The sequence below is a fragment of the Oryctolagus cuniculus genome, chromosome 2 (assembly GCF_964237555.1).
Source record: "Oryctolagus cuniculus chromosome 2, mOryCun1.1, whole genome shotgun sequence".
Taxonomy (NCBI): Eukaryota; Metazoa; Chordata; class Mammalia; order Lagomorpha; family Leporidae; genus Oryctolagus; species Oryctolagus cuniculus.
Window position 1 is genome coordinate 131853613 of NC_091433.1, and position 16493 is coordinate 131870105.

At 49.4% G+C, this 16493-nt stretch overlaps 1 protein-coding gene across 4 annotated transcripts in view; it reads left to right on the top strand.

Moving 5' to 3' along the window:
* Positions 1-16493, top strand: part of ADD2 (adducin 2) — a 145203-nt gene that overhangs the window by 26538 nt on the left and 102172 nt on the right. For 2 of the 4 annotated variants that reach the window (XM_051837627.2, XM_051837619.2), the window contains exon 1: positions 8611-8983. The exons of 1 other annotated variant lie outside the window; for it this stretch is intronic. The gene's annotated coding sequence lies outside the window, so the exon portion shown is untranslated. Of the gene's footprint in view, positions 1-8608; positions 8984-16493 lie in introns of those variants that run through there. One more of the 4 variants, XM_051837642.2, reaches the window with a different exon arrangement.

Here is a 16493-nt window from a genome sequence, read left to right on the forward strand (position 1 = left end):
TTCAAGATCAGAAATGCCATCCAGCAGCTTCAGTTTCCAATGAGGGCTCTTGTCCTGGCTTGCAGACTGCTGCCTTTCCCTGTGTCTACCTGGCTGGGAGCTGGCTACCTCTGACCTCTCCACCTTCGTTCATGAGGACACACCAATCCTATCAGATTAGGGTCCCACCCTTAGGACCTCATTTAACTTTATTTACCTCTTAAAGACTCTCTCCAAATATAGTCACGTTGAAGGTTAGGGCCACAATACAAATTTTGGGGGAACACAGTTCTTTTATTTATTTTTTTATTTGACAGGTAGAGTTATAGACAGAAAGGTCTTCCTTCCGTTGGTTCACTCCCCTAATGGTGCTGCGCTGATCTGAAGCCAGGAGCCAGGTGCTTCTCTCTGGTCTTCCATGGGGGTGCAGGGGCCCAAGCACTTGGGCCATCTTCCACTGCCCTCCCGGGCCACAGCAGAGAGCTGGACTAGAAGAGGAGCAACCAGGACTAGTACCCAGTGCCCCAACTGGGACTAGAACTCGGGGTGCTGGTGCTGCAGGCGGAGGATTAGCCAAGTGAGCCGTGGCGCCGGCGGGGGAACACAGTTCTGTCTGTAGCATTCTTTCTTTCTCCAAAATGTGTGTCCTCATTACACATAGAATATATCCATTCCAACCTGACAGCCTCAAAAGATTTAATTCATTGCAGCATCAACTCTGAAGGCCAAAGTCTCATCTAAATGTCTGAGCTGGGCATGGGGAAGACTTGTAGTGCAATTCCACTGTGTAGTAGGATTCCCATTGTGTAGCACGGTTCTCAGCTCAGAACCTGTGACACCAGATGAATTCCTTGTTTCCCAGGCCTAGGTTACTCATATTCTTCCCAGAGTACACATTATACTAACCTTTTTAACCGAGTCTGTTTACTTCTGCCAAGAATTCCTTCTCTAACTCCTCTCTGTCCTCTCATGTTGTACTATAATCGGTGAGGAGAACCCAAGCCACATCTTCAATACTTTGATCAATTCACAAAGAAGTCTAAGCAGTTTCATTGATTGTGAGTTGTACTGTCCACAAAACAGTAGAACACAGTTCATTCAGGCTCATTGCCATCTTGTAATAAAGATCCCCTTTCCTCCAGTTTCCAGTCACCTCTTCCTCATTTCTGAGACTTCACCAAAATGATCTGTAATGCCTATTAGCCTCATGTTCATGGTTATTTATTGTCTAAGAGTGTGGAAGCTTTCTCTCCAACTCTCCCTCTTTCTTGTTGAAGACTTACCAAAATCATCTCTAGCATATAAAAATATATAAGATTTTATTTACTTGAGAGGTAGAGCTATAAAGAGTGAGACACAGAGAAAGGTCTTCTGTCCTCTAGTTTACTCCCCAAATGGCCACAATGGCTGGAGCTGGGCCTATCTGAAGCCAGGAGCTTCTTCTGGGTCTCCTACATGGATGCAGGGGCCCAAGCACTGGGGCCATCTTCTACTGCTTTCCTAGGCCATAAGCAGAGAGCTGGATCAAAGAGGAGCAGCCGGAACACGAATTGGCACCATGTGGGATGTGGGCACTGTGGGCAAAGGCTTAGCCTACTATGTCACAGTGGCCCCAATATTCATATTTCTTCTAGCACTCCCTTTAATTCAGTTTTTTATGGCATGTATCTCAAAACCTCTACAGCCAGTACCTATCACCGTGCTAACAGTGCCTCCATGTTGCTATGGAATTTTGACTGCAGTGCCCCACTCTCAGTACCACCGTGTGTATTTGAGTTCTCGAGAGAAATAGGAGGTTACCTGAGCCTTTGTTGTAGGGGATTGGCTCAGGCCATTAGGAAGTCTCGCAGTCGGCAAGCCAGGGACTGAGGAGAGCTCATGGTGTACAGGTGCAGGCCGAGTCCAAGGGCCTGAAAACCAGGAGTGCCAATGCTTTATGTTCCAGTAAAATACCAGCAACTAGGGAAAAGACCTGAGAACTGAAGTTTGACTTGTTGGGAAAGACTGATGTCCCGGCTCAAGCTTGTGGGAGGAGCTCCCTCTTAATAGTGGGTGTCACAGCTTTTTTTTTTTTTCTTCAGGCCGTCAGCTGAATGAGTGAGGGGCACCCACGTGGGAGGGGAATGTGCCTGTCTACAGAGATACTCATTCAGACACAGCCTCCGGGGCACACCATGTTTGATCATGCCTGCCCTTTTCTTTGCAGGGAGAATTTTTATCTGCTTGTGTGCTGGGCTTTGGGGCCTTTGCTGTCCCCGTTGAAGCAATGGGTGGAAGCATATAAGAATGAAGGGCTGGGGGTGGCCAGCTTTATTACAGCAGAAAAACTCGAGGAGGAGAAGGGTTTAGGAGTTTCCAGGGACACTTCCACTGGTGTTGGACAAAGGATGAGGGGAAACCCCCACACCCTGTACCCCATCTCTTCAATGACTCAAACTTTTCAAGGATTGGCAGTGGGGTTTATTTTTTTAAAATATTTTTTACTTTTTTAAAAGATTTGAGAGGTAGGCTTACAGAGCAGGAGAGACCGAGAAAGGTCTTCCATCTGCTGGTTCTCTCCCCAAATGGTCGCAATGGTCAGAGCTGAGTCAATCAGGAGCCAGGAGCTTCTTCTGGGTCTCCCACATGGTTGCGGGGGCCCAAGGACTTGGGCCATCTTCTGCTTTCCCAGGCACATTAGCAGGGAGCTGGATCAGAAGTGGAGTAGTTGGGACTTGGATCCCAACTATGGATCATATGGGATGCAGGCATTCCAAGTGGAGAATCTTTTTTTAAGATTTATTTGAAAGAGTTACACAGAGAAGGAGAGGCAGAGAGAGAGGTTTTCTATCTCCCAATTGGCCACAGCAGGTGGAGCTGTACCAATCTGAATATGGATCAGATCCATACGGATGCCAGCACCACAGGTGGAGGCTTAGCCTACTAGGCCACAGTGCTGGCCCCTCTTTTTTTCTTTTTCTTGTGTTTTTAAGATTTTATTTGAAAGGCAGGATGAGAGAGAGATGCATCTGTTCATTGACTCCCCAAATGCCTGCAACAGCCAGGACTGGGCAAGGCCAAAGCCAGGAGTTGGGAACTCCATCTGGGTCTCCCGTGTGGGTGTCAGGAACCCAAGAACTTGCTCCATCACCTACTTCCTCCTAGGATGCATTAGCAGGAAGCTGATCAGAAGTAGACATGTCAGGGGCTGGCGTTGTGCTGTACCAGGTAGAACTGCCGCCTGTGACGCCAACATCCCACATGGGTGCCAGTTCATGTCCCAGCTGCTCCTTTTCAGATCCACCTCCTTGCTAATGACCTGGGCAAATCAGCAGAAGATGGTCCAAGTCCTTGGGCCCCTGCTACCCACTTGGGAGACCTAGAAGAAGCTCCTGGCTTCGGCCTGGACTAGCCCAGGCTCTTGCGGCCATCTGGGGAGTGAACCAGTGGGTGGAAGATCTCCTTCTGACTCTTTCAATAAATAAATCTTAGGAAGTAGAGATGCCAGGATCTGAACCAGACTCTCTGATGTGGGGTGCGGGCATTCCAAGTGGAGAATCTTTTTTTTTTTTTTTTTGAAAGAGTTACACAGAGAAGGAGAGGCAGAGAGAGAGGTCTTCTATCTCCCACAGCAGGTGGAGCTGCACCAATCTGAAGCCAGGAGCTTCTTCCGGGTCTCCCACATGGGTGCAGGGGTCATCTTCTGCTTCCCCAGGCCATAGCAGAGAGCTGGATTGGAAGTGGAGCAGCCAGGACTCGAATCGGCACCCATATAGGATGCCAGCACTGCAGGCGGCAGCTTTACCCACTATACCACAGTGCCAGCCCCCAAAGTGGTGACTTAACTACTTGGACCACACACAGTCATGGTTTCTTTCTTTTGAATGTGATGTTGTTTGGGACTGGGTCCCGGGGTGAGGCCCAGAAGGCCTTTACTGATGTAAGTTGCACATAGCCTAAGTGAGGTTCACTGGTAGTAGAATGAGCGCTGCCTCCTGGCTCCTGCTGCCTGGGGAGTGCTGGGTAGTGAGAATCGCGTTCCCGGGGACAGAATCCCTGCTTCTGTAGGAAGCATCACGTTTTAGACCAGTTTATAAAGCTTTAACACTTCCTAGGAATAGCAGCTCCTGGATAATAAATCCTGGTGAATAAGCAGTGATCGTGAAAAATGTTTTTATTCTGGAATCTTCTTGTGGATTTCAAAGGGCTGTGAAGAAGAACCAATGCATTTGATCTCTGGGTCAGCGGGGGCTTCCCCAAGCACTGGCGCTCAAAGTGGTTTTGCTCATGGCCCTTGAGGTCTGGACTAAAGGTGAGGGTGGGAACTGGAGACTGGGGCCTCTGTGCACCAGTTCTGCCATTAAAAGTCTGTTTTGTTCCCCCAAGAGGCCTTGCAGCACCGTGATGAGGGCCTACAAGCTCTGGAGGGTCACAGTGCTGGAGTGTAAATCCTGGCCTGACCACCTACTGCTGACCACCTGTGTAGCCATTGGCAATTTACCGAATCTCTGTGTTTCGTTTTTTTTTTTTTTTATCTGTAAAATGGGAATGATAATAGCACCACCCTCCTAGAGTTTTTGTGAAGATTGTGTAAAAATACATGTAAAGCCCTCAAAACAGCGCCAGGAGCCCACAAGGGTTTGCTGCTGTTACTTTGAGAAAGCACACACACAAGGAAGTAGAGTGATGGGATGATTGGGGCATTTATGAAATCCGCTTCTGGACTAATCAATTTGTTCCCTTTTTGGGGTTCTATTTAGTAACAGAGCCCACCTTACCTGTGACTTCTGTGCTCTGGAGAAGGGTTTCCTGATTCCCCAGGTCTCATCACCTGTTGGCACCAGTAGTCTCAAACACAGCACTTCTGTCTGCCCTGGCCAGACTCAGGTCCCTGTTGAGTGGGGTACTTCACTATGGATGGCTGAGTTTGTAATTCCAGCAGGTTCTCACAGAAGGGGGAGATAGCTTATGGACCTGGGTTCTGAAGGAGCAATGGGAATGCATAAGAAGCTATGAGTAGGGAAGGGGGGTGCAGGAAAGAGGGGGTGTTAGAGCTAAAGTAGACAAAGTTTAGCCTAGCATCTGTAACAGAATGCCTACCAGTTGTTCCAGTCTTGCTACGATGTACATTTTCTCTTTTCTGAATCAGTAGCTCACATATGAGCATACCCCAAAAAAATTTGTAGGAAAAAGGAATTAAAAGATAATTTAAAGAAATATTTATTTGAAAGGCAAAGTGACAGACAAGGAGGTCTTTCATCCATTGGTTCACTTCCTGAATGGCTGTGACAGTAAGGGCTGGTCCAGGCTGAAGTCAGGAGCCAGGTACTCCATCCAGGTTTCACACATGAGTGCAGGAGCCCAAGCTTGGACCATCTTCCTCTGCTTTCCCAGGCACATTAGCAAGGAGCTGGACCAAAAGTGGAGCAGCCAGGACTCCAGACTCTGATATGGGATCCAGCATCAGTGGTAGCTGCTGTACTGATGTAGCTGTACTACAACACTGGCTCCATAAATTAGTTTGCTGCAAAAATTTTAGAAATCCATGCATTTTTTTCATAAACTTTCATAACCTTTCCATGAACTTTTTTTTTTAATATTTATTTACTTGAAAGAATACACTGAAGGAGAGGCAGAGAAAGAGAAGTCTTCCATCCACTGGTTCACTCCCCAGCTGGCCACAATGGCTGGAGATGTGTTGATCCAAAGCCAGAAGCTTCTTCCAGGTCTCCTGCGTGGATGGAGGAGCCCAAGGACCTGGCCATCTTCCTGGGAAAGCACTGGGCCATAGCAGAGAGCTGGATTGGAAGTGGAACGGCTGGGACTCGAACCGGTGCCCATGTGGGATGCCGGCACTTCAGATGGTGACTTTATCCTCTTCACCACAGTGCTGGGCCCTCCATGAACTTCTAAAATTATTGGCCCTATGTTGTGGCATAACAAGCTGCCACCTCCAATGCTGAGATCCCATGTGGTTGTTGGTTGGAATTCAGGCTTTTCCTTCTGATCCAGCTTGCTGCTAGTGGCCTAGGAAAGCAGCGGAAGATGGCCCAGGTCCTTGGGCCCCTGTACCCATGTGGAAGACCCAGATGAAGCTCCTGGCTTCAGCCTGGCCCAGCCCTGGCTGTTGCAACTCTTTGGGGAAGACTTAACTTTCTTGGTCTCTAATTCTGCCTCTCAAATAAGTAAATTTGAGAGTAAGTAAGTAAATTTGAGAGTAAGTAAATTTGAGAGGCAGAGTTAGAGGGAAAGAGAAAGACTTTCCATTTGTTGGTTCATTACCCAGGTGGCTACAACTGCCAGGGCTGGGCCAGGCTGAAGCTAGGAGCCGGGAACTCCATCTCTCTCCCATGTGGGTAGGTGGCAGGGGCCCAAGCTCTTGGGCTATTTTTTTTTTTTTTTTTTTTTGCTGCCTTCCCAGGCACATTGGCAGGGAGCTGCATGGGAAGCAGAGCAGCAGGGACTGGGACAGGTGCTGTGATAAGGGATGCCATCTTGCAGGCAGCGGCTTAAGGTGCTGCACCACAGTGCCGGCCCCTCTGTGAGCTCTCTGAAGACTGCCTGCTGAGGGATGGCTCTTGAACATTAGTGTGCAGAGGGGCCCGTGGGGGCGCTTGTTACAACTGCTGACTTCTGGGCCCACCTCTGGAGACTGCTCCACACAGCACTCTGGAGTCCAGTGAGTTGCATGGGGGTGTCTGAGAGCTGTGGTGCCCCAGAACCAAGAAGCAGAAGGACCGAGATCTGGTTTGAGATCAGTGGGGAGAGGCTTTTTTGGAAGCTGTACTTTATGACCAACACACTTTTAAAAAAGATTTATTTATTTAAAAGAGTTAGAGCTTCCATATGCTGGCCCATTCCTGCACTGCCAGGCTGAAGCGAGGAGCTTCATCCAGGTCTCCCAGGTGGGTAGCAGGGGCCATCCTCTGCTTTTCCCAGACCACTCCCTAGGAGCTGGATCAGAAGTGGAGCAGCTGAGACACGAACTGGTGCCCATATGGGATGCTGGTGTTGCAGGTGGCAGGTTACTGACTATGCAACAATGCTGGGCCCCCAGCACACGTATTTTTTTTTTTTTTTTTTAAGATTTATTTTTTTGAAAGGCAGAGTTAGAGAGGCAGAGAGAGATCTTCCATCCGCTGGTTCACTCCCCAAATGGCCACAATGGCCAGAGCTGGGTGGATCCAAGCCAGGAACCTGGAGCTTCTTCCAAGTCTCTCATGTGGGTGCAGGGGCCCAAGGACTTGGGCCATCTTTCACTGCTTTCTCGGGCCATAGCAGAGAGCTGGATTGGAAGTGGAGCAGCCAGGTCTCAAACTGGTGCCCATATGGGATGCCTGCACTGCAAGCGGCGGCTTTAGCCACTATTCTACAACACCGGCTCCCAGCACATGTATTTAAAAAAAAAAAATTTAAGATTTATTTATTTGAAAGGCAGAGTTACAGAAAGGCAGAGGCAGAGAGAGATCTTCCATCCACTGATTCACTCTCTAGATGGCCCCAACAGATGGAACTGTGCCAATCTGAAGCCAGGAGCTTCCTCCAGGTCTCCCACGTGGGTGCAGGGACCCAAGGACTTGGACCATCTTCTGCTTTTCCAGGCCATAGCAGGGAGTTGGATTGGAAGTGGAACAGCCGGGACTCGAACTGGCACCCCATGGGATGCTGGCACTGTGGGCGATGGCTTTATGTGTCACACCACAGTACGGGCCTCAGCACATGTATTTTTTAAAAATGTTAGCGAGTGCCTCCTTGTGCTGGTTCATTCTTCAAATGGTGGCAAGAGCCTGGGCTGGGCCAGACTAAGCCAGGGGTCTCCATCGTGAGTGGCAGGGACACTAGTACTTGAGCCATGACCGCAGCCTCCCACTGCATTAGCCGAGAGCGGTACTGCGCCAGGGCTGAAGGCCTGGGGAGTGAAAGCTTAACCTGCCGAGTCACAGTGCCCCACCCTGGCCAGCACATTTAGAAATGCACTTGGAATGTTGATTTAGTGGGGCTTTAGGGAGCCGGTGGATATCGTGTCACGCTGCGTCTCCACAGCTCTGTCCCGTGAGATCCAGGCCCTGAGAAACACGCTCAGAAAGTCCCAGCAGTGGTGGGTGCCTGTGTGCGCTGTGCTTTCCCACAGGAGACGCAGAGACCCAGAGAGGTCACACAGCGCTTAGACGCAGGTCTGAGACTGCCACCGAGTGTCCTGTTCCCCAGCCATCTGCCCACTCGCCACACACCTGTGCTCTCTGGAGTAGGGGGAGACAGTGAGAGAGCTGGGCCCACAGCCCCCAGAGGGCGGGGCCGCAGCGGGTATCTTGTCCTAGTGGAAAATGGAGCCCGAGTTAGCATAGGGACACTTTTTGGTCTGGAATTCATACGTTTGCGATCAAAAGTCATTGATGGCTCTCTTCAAAGGCAACACCATGTCCTCCCCAGACAGAAAAAAAAGTGCAAGTGTTAAGACTTTGCTTTCTTCTTTTTAAATCCCGGGGAGGAAGAGACAGCCCCTAAGGGAGTCCCCGGTCTGCATTGCTTCCTGGTAACCGGTCCTGCAGCAGGCGCTGGGCTGGGCTGGGCTGGGCTGCCGGGGCGGTGCGCGGTGCGGGGTGGCGGGCGCGGGTCTGCGGCAGCGCGGGCGGGGGCACTGCAGCACCGCGGCCCTCGGGCGGCGGGCCGTGCGCGCTGGAGGGGGCGCTGTGGGCTCTGCGCGGCGGCCTTTTGTCAGCGCGCACCGCCGGGCCAGCCCTCATTTCCTCCCAGCCTCGTGCGGGAAATGGATTTGATTCTCCCGGCAGGGCTGTGAGGGACGAGCGGGAACAGCGCCTTTGTCAGCGAGCAGCGGCCTCCGCGCTCCGAGATTAGCTCCGCCGTGGAGGAGCCGCGCTGCCGGGAGGGATTCCTGGCGGGATGCGGGGGACACGCGGCGCTGCGGACTAGCGGGGCGCCTTGATGAGGCGCGCCCAGAAACCACAGCAGCCCGCGTCCCGCTCCGCAGTGGAAGAGCAGACCCGGAGGAGATGCCGCGCGGGAGGTAAGGCGGCCTCTGCTTTGTTGATTTTCACTGCATCGAGGAGCCTTGGTAGCCGCCGTGGGTCCGACAGGTTTCGGGGGATGATGTAACGCTGAGGGCTCTTTGAAAACCCGGGCCGCAAACGCTGGCCCCTGCGTGGGGACGGTGGGACCCTTGCCCGGAGCGTAGCGCCTCGCCCGCGGGGCCGCCCACCCTCTTCTTCCCTGCCTGCTCCGCCGCCGCCCTCCGGGGCGCTGGGCGCCCTCCCTGGGGTCTCGCTCTCCGCCGCAGGGCAGCTGGAGCAGGTGCAGCGGCCACTGCCTGCTGTGTTCGGGTCGAGGCAGCTGACACGTGAGTGGGGCCCTGGGGGTTTGGATTCTGATGCGACTGCACCACTTTGAAGAGGGAAAAGGCCACTGTCCCTGAGGAGATGTTGCCGGCCTGTGCCCCTTTAGCTACCATCTTCCCTCCCTTCTCTTTCCTTGTCACCTTCCTCCTGCACCGCGGAGGAGGACACCTGGGCCTGGAGGCGGGAGTCTGCGGCTGCTTGTTTTGAAATCGCCACCTCCGTCTACCTGGTATGGAGGGAGGGCGGGCGGGCAGGGCCGGGCCCCTTTGGGATGCTCATCAGGCGCGGGGCTGGCCTATTGTCTTGCTTTTCCTTTTCCAGTTTCTCGTCCCTCATCTCCATCCTCTGCCAAAAAAAAAAAAAAAAAAAAAAGTAATAAAATAATAAAACCTAAAAATTGAAGAGGCAACCCCCCCAGCCCACATCCTATCAAATTCTTAAAAATTGTCATTTTTCTGTGATATGCAAGTGTCACCCGTCTGTTGCTTTGCGCCCACGCCTCTCTTCTCTGGCAGTTCATCCTGTAGGATCCAGCTGACTCCCATAAGCCTCATAAAGAATAGAAACGGCTTCTGTTTCCTAAGCGGGCATTTCATGCCCACTCACCCCTGAAGAGGGCCAGGTTCCGCGTCCTGGCTGAAGCTGGGGAATTGCAGAGGGTGTCCCCACCTCTCCTCGCGTTTGTGATCTAGCTGGGATTCATGAGATGTTTAACCTGTGCCATGAGAGGTGTTCTCCTTGATGGGACTTGAAGACTATGTTTCATTTGAAGGAAAAAGCAATAGCTGGCCAACACTGGAGTGAATTTCAGCCTTGCAAGTGACACCTCCCACTAGCATATGAATAATATATGTCAGAGATTTTAAAGAGGGTGCTAGCCCATTTGAGGTTTTGACTTTCTGATGTTCTGCCTTCATTCTGTGAAGCAAGCAGACTTTCCCTGTGCCTGTAGACCAGGACCTTGCCCAGCCCCCTCACTTCCTCCCCAACAGGTACCAGTTGAAGCAAACTTTTTGTTATTAGGATGATATCAGCACATTTTGGAAAACCACTGAAGATAAATCACTCTTTGATCCAAAATGCATAACAGTTTTGTAGCCAGCCCTATTTTGCTGGCTGGTCCAGTCAGAGACGTGTTTGTCATAGGAACAGCACACAGCCATGCCTGCAATGGCACTTCACCTGTGATTTCCAGCTTGGGCTGAATTTGTTTTAAATATGACTCATAGTGTTGAAATGAGCAAACCTCAACTGTTCTTATAGTTTACAGATGATCAGGTGTATTTATTGGCAAAGGACTTAGTGTCAAGGTTTTTAAATATATTGATTTCCTACCTCGTTCCACAGGGGTTTTAAGATAGTTTACTATAGCAAGGCAGCCTACCTTGGAAGTATCTGGAAAAGGAAAAAACAAATCAAAGATAGAGACATAATATGTTTTAGACTGAGGCTCTTATGAAAACATAAGCATGCAACCCTCTGTGCTGGCTCTGAGCAGGAACAAACACAGCTTTAAACTTCCCAGCAGCTCATGCAAAAACGAAATGGACTTGTCCACGGCTCATACGTTCCATGTGTGTGTTCATTTATTCGCTCACTTGTTCACTCAACAGGCATTCAGTGAGGACTGGCCAGTGTCAGTGAGAGGTTCTGGGAACAAAGGGTTGAAGCAGTTGGGCGTGGCCCTCTGCCCTGACAGCGCTTAGAGACAAGTGTAAGAAACAGACAAATCTCTCAAATGAGCATGTAATTATAAGTTGTATTTAGGAAAAGCATGAAGCACCACATGCCAGAACACAAAATAACCACTTAATAAAAGCACAATGATTCTTGGCTCAAAGGAACTTTTCCCAAAGATGATCTAGTGGTTGGAATGATGTCTTCAATTACCCCCTCGGCAGACACAAGACAAGTCTCCTGGGTTGTCCCTGACAGTGGCCCCTGGTGTGAGCTCATGATTCCACGACACAGGTCCCTCAGACCCCCGGGGTTCTGAGGCTATGTGTATTTTGAGATATCCGGGCATTCTTTAAAACTAGTGGTTTCATTCCAGTGACAAAGTCATTAATATTGAAAGTGTGCTCTGGATCATTATGATGACAAGTCCCAAACTGAGGCTGAGGCCCATGTTGTCCTCTGTGCCTTCCCCTTCCTGGTGAGCCAAGGGCAGGCCTGATGGGCAGCATCATAGTGGGCCGGAGGGGAGGGGAGGATGCCCAGAGTGTGACTAGTGGAGAGTCTGCCCACGGTACCTGCTTGGCAGATGAAGAGAACAGCTGCTATACTGGCAAGGAGCGAAGATCTCTTGCAAACAGATGTGGTCCAAAAAGCAATGGGAAAGTTGCTGTTGGTGTTAGCAATACTTTGATTCGATCTCCACCTACACTGAGCTAGTAACACACATGAAGTACCCTGCATCTCAGGTAATGAGAAAGGTACTTTGTGAGTCATTAAGTGGAGTCAGATTGTCTGACTTCAAATCCCATTTTTCTCTATTTGCTGTAAGACTCTGGGCAAGTTATTTAACCTCTCTGTTCCTCAGTTACTTATGAGAACATAGCATTGTATGTGTGTGATATTAGTTTCATAGCAATATTACAGGAATTAGTGAATTATTATACATGAGACTTGGAACATATAGTAAAGTTCAATAAATTTTAATGATTATCACTATTTTTATTAGTCTTAGATGATGCCTCATTTATGTAGCCACTCCAGAGTAGATGGATGGCAGATTTTTTAAAGCTGCTATTTGATTGTCTTCAAGATGCAAACATGTTTTTGAGGTTATTAAGGCTGTTTTGCTTCACCTATATTAGTCTTGTCAAAGTTCTAAAAATGATAGCGTGTAGAAAGTAGACCTCGGGCTACAACTGCATGTTGTTAATTCCAAATGGTGTTTTCAGCAAGACAACATGACCTGTTGCAGTAAATCGACTTTTATTAATCTGACACTTTGAAGTTTGGTAGTTGTATTTGTACATTTGCTTTGGCATTTAGTAATAAAGCTGGGAAGCAGAGATGTTTAGACTTGGTCTTTATGAATGTACACATTTAGGTTACATTTTAATAAAAATCGCTTAGATCAACCCTGGGGTCAACAGATAATTTTTTTCCTTCAAAAGGGATTTTTGTGTGGTTTAGGCATTTTGAACTGTGTACAGGAACATGCCCAAGATTCCTAGAATAGCATTTTTGAATCTCTAGAGACCAGATTGCAGCCCCAGCTTTGGACCCCAACACGCACCTTGGCTACTGAAGTTTTAGCCAACTAAACTATGAAAGAATTTTTTTAAAGATTTATTTTATTGAAAAGATTTACAGACAGAGGAGAGGCAGAGAGAGAGAGGTCTTCCATCAGCTGGTTTACTCCTCAATTAAATGGCCACAACGGCTGATGCTGCGCCAATCCGAATCCAGGAGCCAGGAGCTTCTTCTGGGTCTCTCACGCGGGTGCAGGGGCCCAAGCGCTTGGGCCATCTTCCACTGCTTTCCCAGGCCACAGCAGAGAGCTGGATGGGAAGTGGAGCAGCTGGGACTTGAACTGGCGCCCATATGGGATGCTGGCACTGCAGGTGGTGGCTTTACCCGCTACACCATAGCGCCGGCCTCTATGAAAGAATTTTAAAGCAGTGATTCTCCACATTGCCTGTCCTCTACCACTGAATCCCAAACTGAAAGAGCACTGATGGAGAGAGAAGCTTCTAGCAAAGACTCATCCAAACCTATCTTCCAAAGCAGACTACTTTGCTGATATTATTGAATAAAGTGGAAAGGAAGTCTAGTCTTTGAGGGTACAAAGTCTGACTGTTTTAATTAAAGCAAGTTTATTGATTGCATTATTCAGATCTATTTTTAAGTTTTCTTTATGCTCAGTGATCTGTTAAAGATTGCAAGAGGGCCAGCATTGTGGCACAATGTGTTAAGCTGCTGCCTGCAATACCAAATCCCATATTGGAGCACTGGTTTGAGTCCTGCCTGCTTGCTTCCAGTCCAGCTCCCTGCTAATGTGCCTGGGAAGGCAGTGAAAAATGGCCCAAGTACTTAGACCCCTGCCCCTATGCAGGCCACTCAGAGTTCCTGGATCCTGGCTTTGCGTGACCCAACCCCAACTGTCACGACCATTTGGAGAGTAAACCAGCAGATGGGAGATACTTACCTCTTTCCCTCCCTCCCTCTCTGCCACTCTGCCTTTCAAATAAATAAAGTGTTAAAAAAGATTACTGGGCTGGCGTGTGGTGTAGAGGGTTAAGCTGCTGCCTGCAGTGTCTGCATCCCATGTGGGCACCAGCTCGAGTCCCAGCTGCTCCACTTCCAATCCAGCTCTCTGCTGTGGCCTGGGAAAGCAGTGGAAGATGGCCCAAGTCCTTGGGCCCCTGTACCCACATGGGAGACACAGAGGCAGCTCCAGCCATTGTGGCCATTTGGGGATGAGCCAGCAGATAGAAGATCTCTTTTTCTCTCTGCCTCTGCCTCTCTGTAACTCTGCCTTTCAAATAAATAAATAAATCTTAAAAAAAAACAGGGGCCGGCACTGTGGCGTAACAGGTAAAGCCGCTGCCTCCAGTGCTGGCATCCCATGTGGGCGCCAGTTCGAGTCTTGGCTGCTCCACTTCCAATCCAGCGCTCTGCTGTGGCCTGGGAAAGCAGTGGAAGATGGCCCAAGTCCTTGGGCCCATGCACCCACGTGGGAGACCTGGAAGAAGCTCTTGGCTTTGGATCGGCACAGCTCTGGCCATTGTGGCCATCTGGGGAGTGAACAGAAGACTCTCCCCACTTTCTCTGCCTCTGCCTCTCCTTCTCTCTCTGTATAACTCTGACTTTCAAATATTTTAAGCAGCAACTTAACTCTTGCACCAAATATCAATCCCTATTTTAATCATTTACTCGCTTCCTTTTATAGTTTCATAATCTAAATTTGTATCTTCAAACAAAATAGATCAGACTTGTTTTCCTTAAACTTTATGAAGTTGGAATTGTCTCATTTGTCTTGCTGAGTGTTGTGACTGTACCACTCCTCTCCACGAGCACTATTTAGATGCTTTAAAAAGTATATTTATCCTAGGAGTGTTTGGAGCCCTTCGCTTGGCTGATGGTCAGAACTATCTTTGGTGGGTTGTTGGGTAACCCAGCATATCCAAGGCAGAGGTGGTTTGTGGAAGACAATGGTCACTTTGAGATGAGTTTGATGTATGGGTGGTCAGTAGAGAGGCAGGTGTGTGGCTCTGGGCTAAGATCCAGGAGGGAGATCTCAGCTGGGGGCATAGGGTTCTGGCACACAGATAGCAATGGTTTCAAGATGGCAGCATGGGCCTGCCTTTTCTTTCTCCAAAATGACCAAAGACAAGAGGGAAAACAGATCTGTCATCATTGTGGACAACAGAGAGATAACAAACAATGGGCCCAGATTCTTGAAGAACTCTGTAGAGCATATGGTACCAGCCAGTCCCTGATTCAATAAGGGACCTTCCTGGAAGAAGTGGCAATATCCTAACATCTGATTCTTAGGATAATCCCAAGGCTCAGTGCAAAAGGACTGATTGGGTATTGTATGGTCCGTGGAGTGAGGGGTGGGGTGTAAATCCAAGGGCTCTAGGAAGTCTACCAGAATTTCCACCCTGGGTTGTGGACTCCCAGTTTTATGGGCGGGGGCTTCTAGTGAAGGCAGGCTTTAACCAGCTTGCAAGATCAACTCTAAGCATCCTGACAGATGCAGGTGAAAATAGACGTAGATACACAAGTGTGGTCTGAGCCGGCAGTAGCTAACCTTAGCGTACTTTTTCTGATTTGAGGCCTCTGACTCCATGAGCTTCACAAGTGGGACCTGGAAGCCAGGGAGCCTAGGATGTGGCTGCCCAAAAACCTGTATTTCATTTGTGACCTGCAATGGACTCCCCTGTGCTTAGCCTTGAGCCCGCTGCAAAATCTTACCAGGTGGAGCAGCAAATCCCTCGACTTCATCAGTCACAGCTCCAAGGATCATTTGTCACCCTTTGCCCCAGCCCCCTATAGACAGTTGGCTTGACCAGGCATGGACTTGTGAGAACTTGGACTCTCAGGGCTGGCAGTCATACTAGGCCACTGCAAACAGGGGCCGGGGCCAGGATGAGAAGACAGAATCCTCCAAAACAGGAGAGAAATCATGGGTCTTCCCTTTGCTCTCCTTGTTGGTTGGTTAATGACTCCTTGAACTGATTCCAGTTCTAATAGCTTCCATGAGACCCAGTTTGACTTTGGTTCTAGGTCCACGTGGTTGCCCCTTCATTCTGCTGGGGCTGGTTGGCATGGGTTTCTGCTTCCTGAAGCCGTGCCGACCCTGATCAGTGTCTACACATTTCTACACATTTCATGAGTTCTTTCTGCCTCCCTAGATGTCCTCCATCCACCATTTATTTATTTATTTTTTTGACAGGCAGAGTGGAGAGTGAGAGACAGAGAAAGGTCTTTACCGTTGGTTCACCCTCCAATGGCCGCTGTAGCCAGCGCACCGCACTGATCTGAAGCCAGGAGCCAGGTGCTTCTCTTGGTCTCCCATGGGGTGCAGGGCCCAAGCACTTGGGCCATCCTCCACTGCCCTCCAGGGTCACAGCAGAGAGCTGGCCTGGAAGAGGGGCAACCGGGACAGAATCTGGTACCCCGACTAGGACTAGAACCTGGGGTGCCGGTGCCACTAGGCGGAGGATTAGCTTATTGAGCCCTGGCATTGGCCCCACCTTTTATTTAACAAGTTGATTGTTTTAGAAAGCCAATGAGATAGATAAACTTTCAGCAAGCCCAATTAAGACAAAAAAGAAATCCACAAGACTGGAATGCCATTTGGGACAAAGGGGAGAACAGAGCTGCAACCGTAAGAACACTGCATTGTTGTGTCCTTACATATGAAATTGGCTGAACTGAACCGTTTTCTCACCAAATAAGAACTACTGTATGGACTCGGGAGATGGGACGTCGTGTTCCTGGATGGGAAGAGCCAACGTTGCAAAGACGCTGGTGCTCACAGTTCCTGCTGCGTGGATGGCAGCCTTCCTGGGCACCAGAAACGATGCAGATTTGTTCCTATTTTTACAGTCCTTTGGCAGTTTTCTGCAGAATTTTGAAAGGGTAGTGAAATTCTTGTGCTCAGTTGTGAACCATGTTATTGAAGGGAAAATCCATATAAGTGCCTTGGAATGTGACTGACAA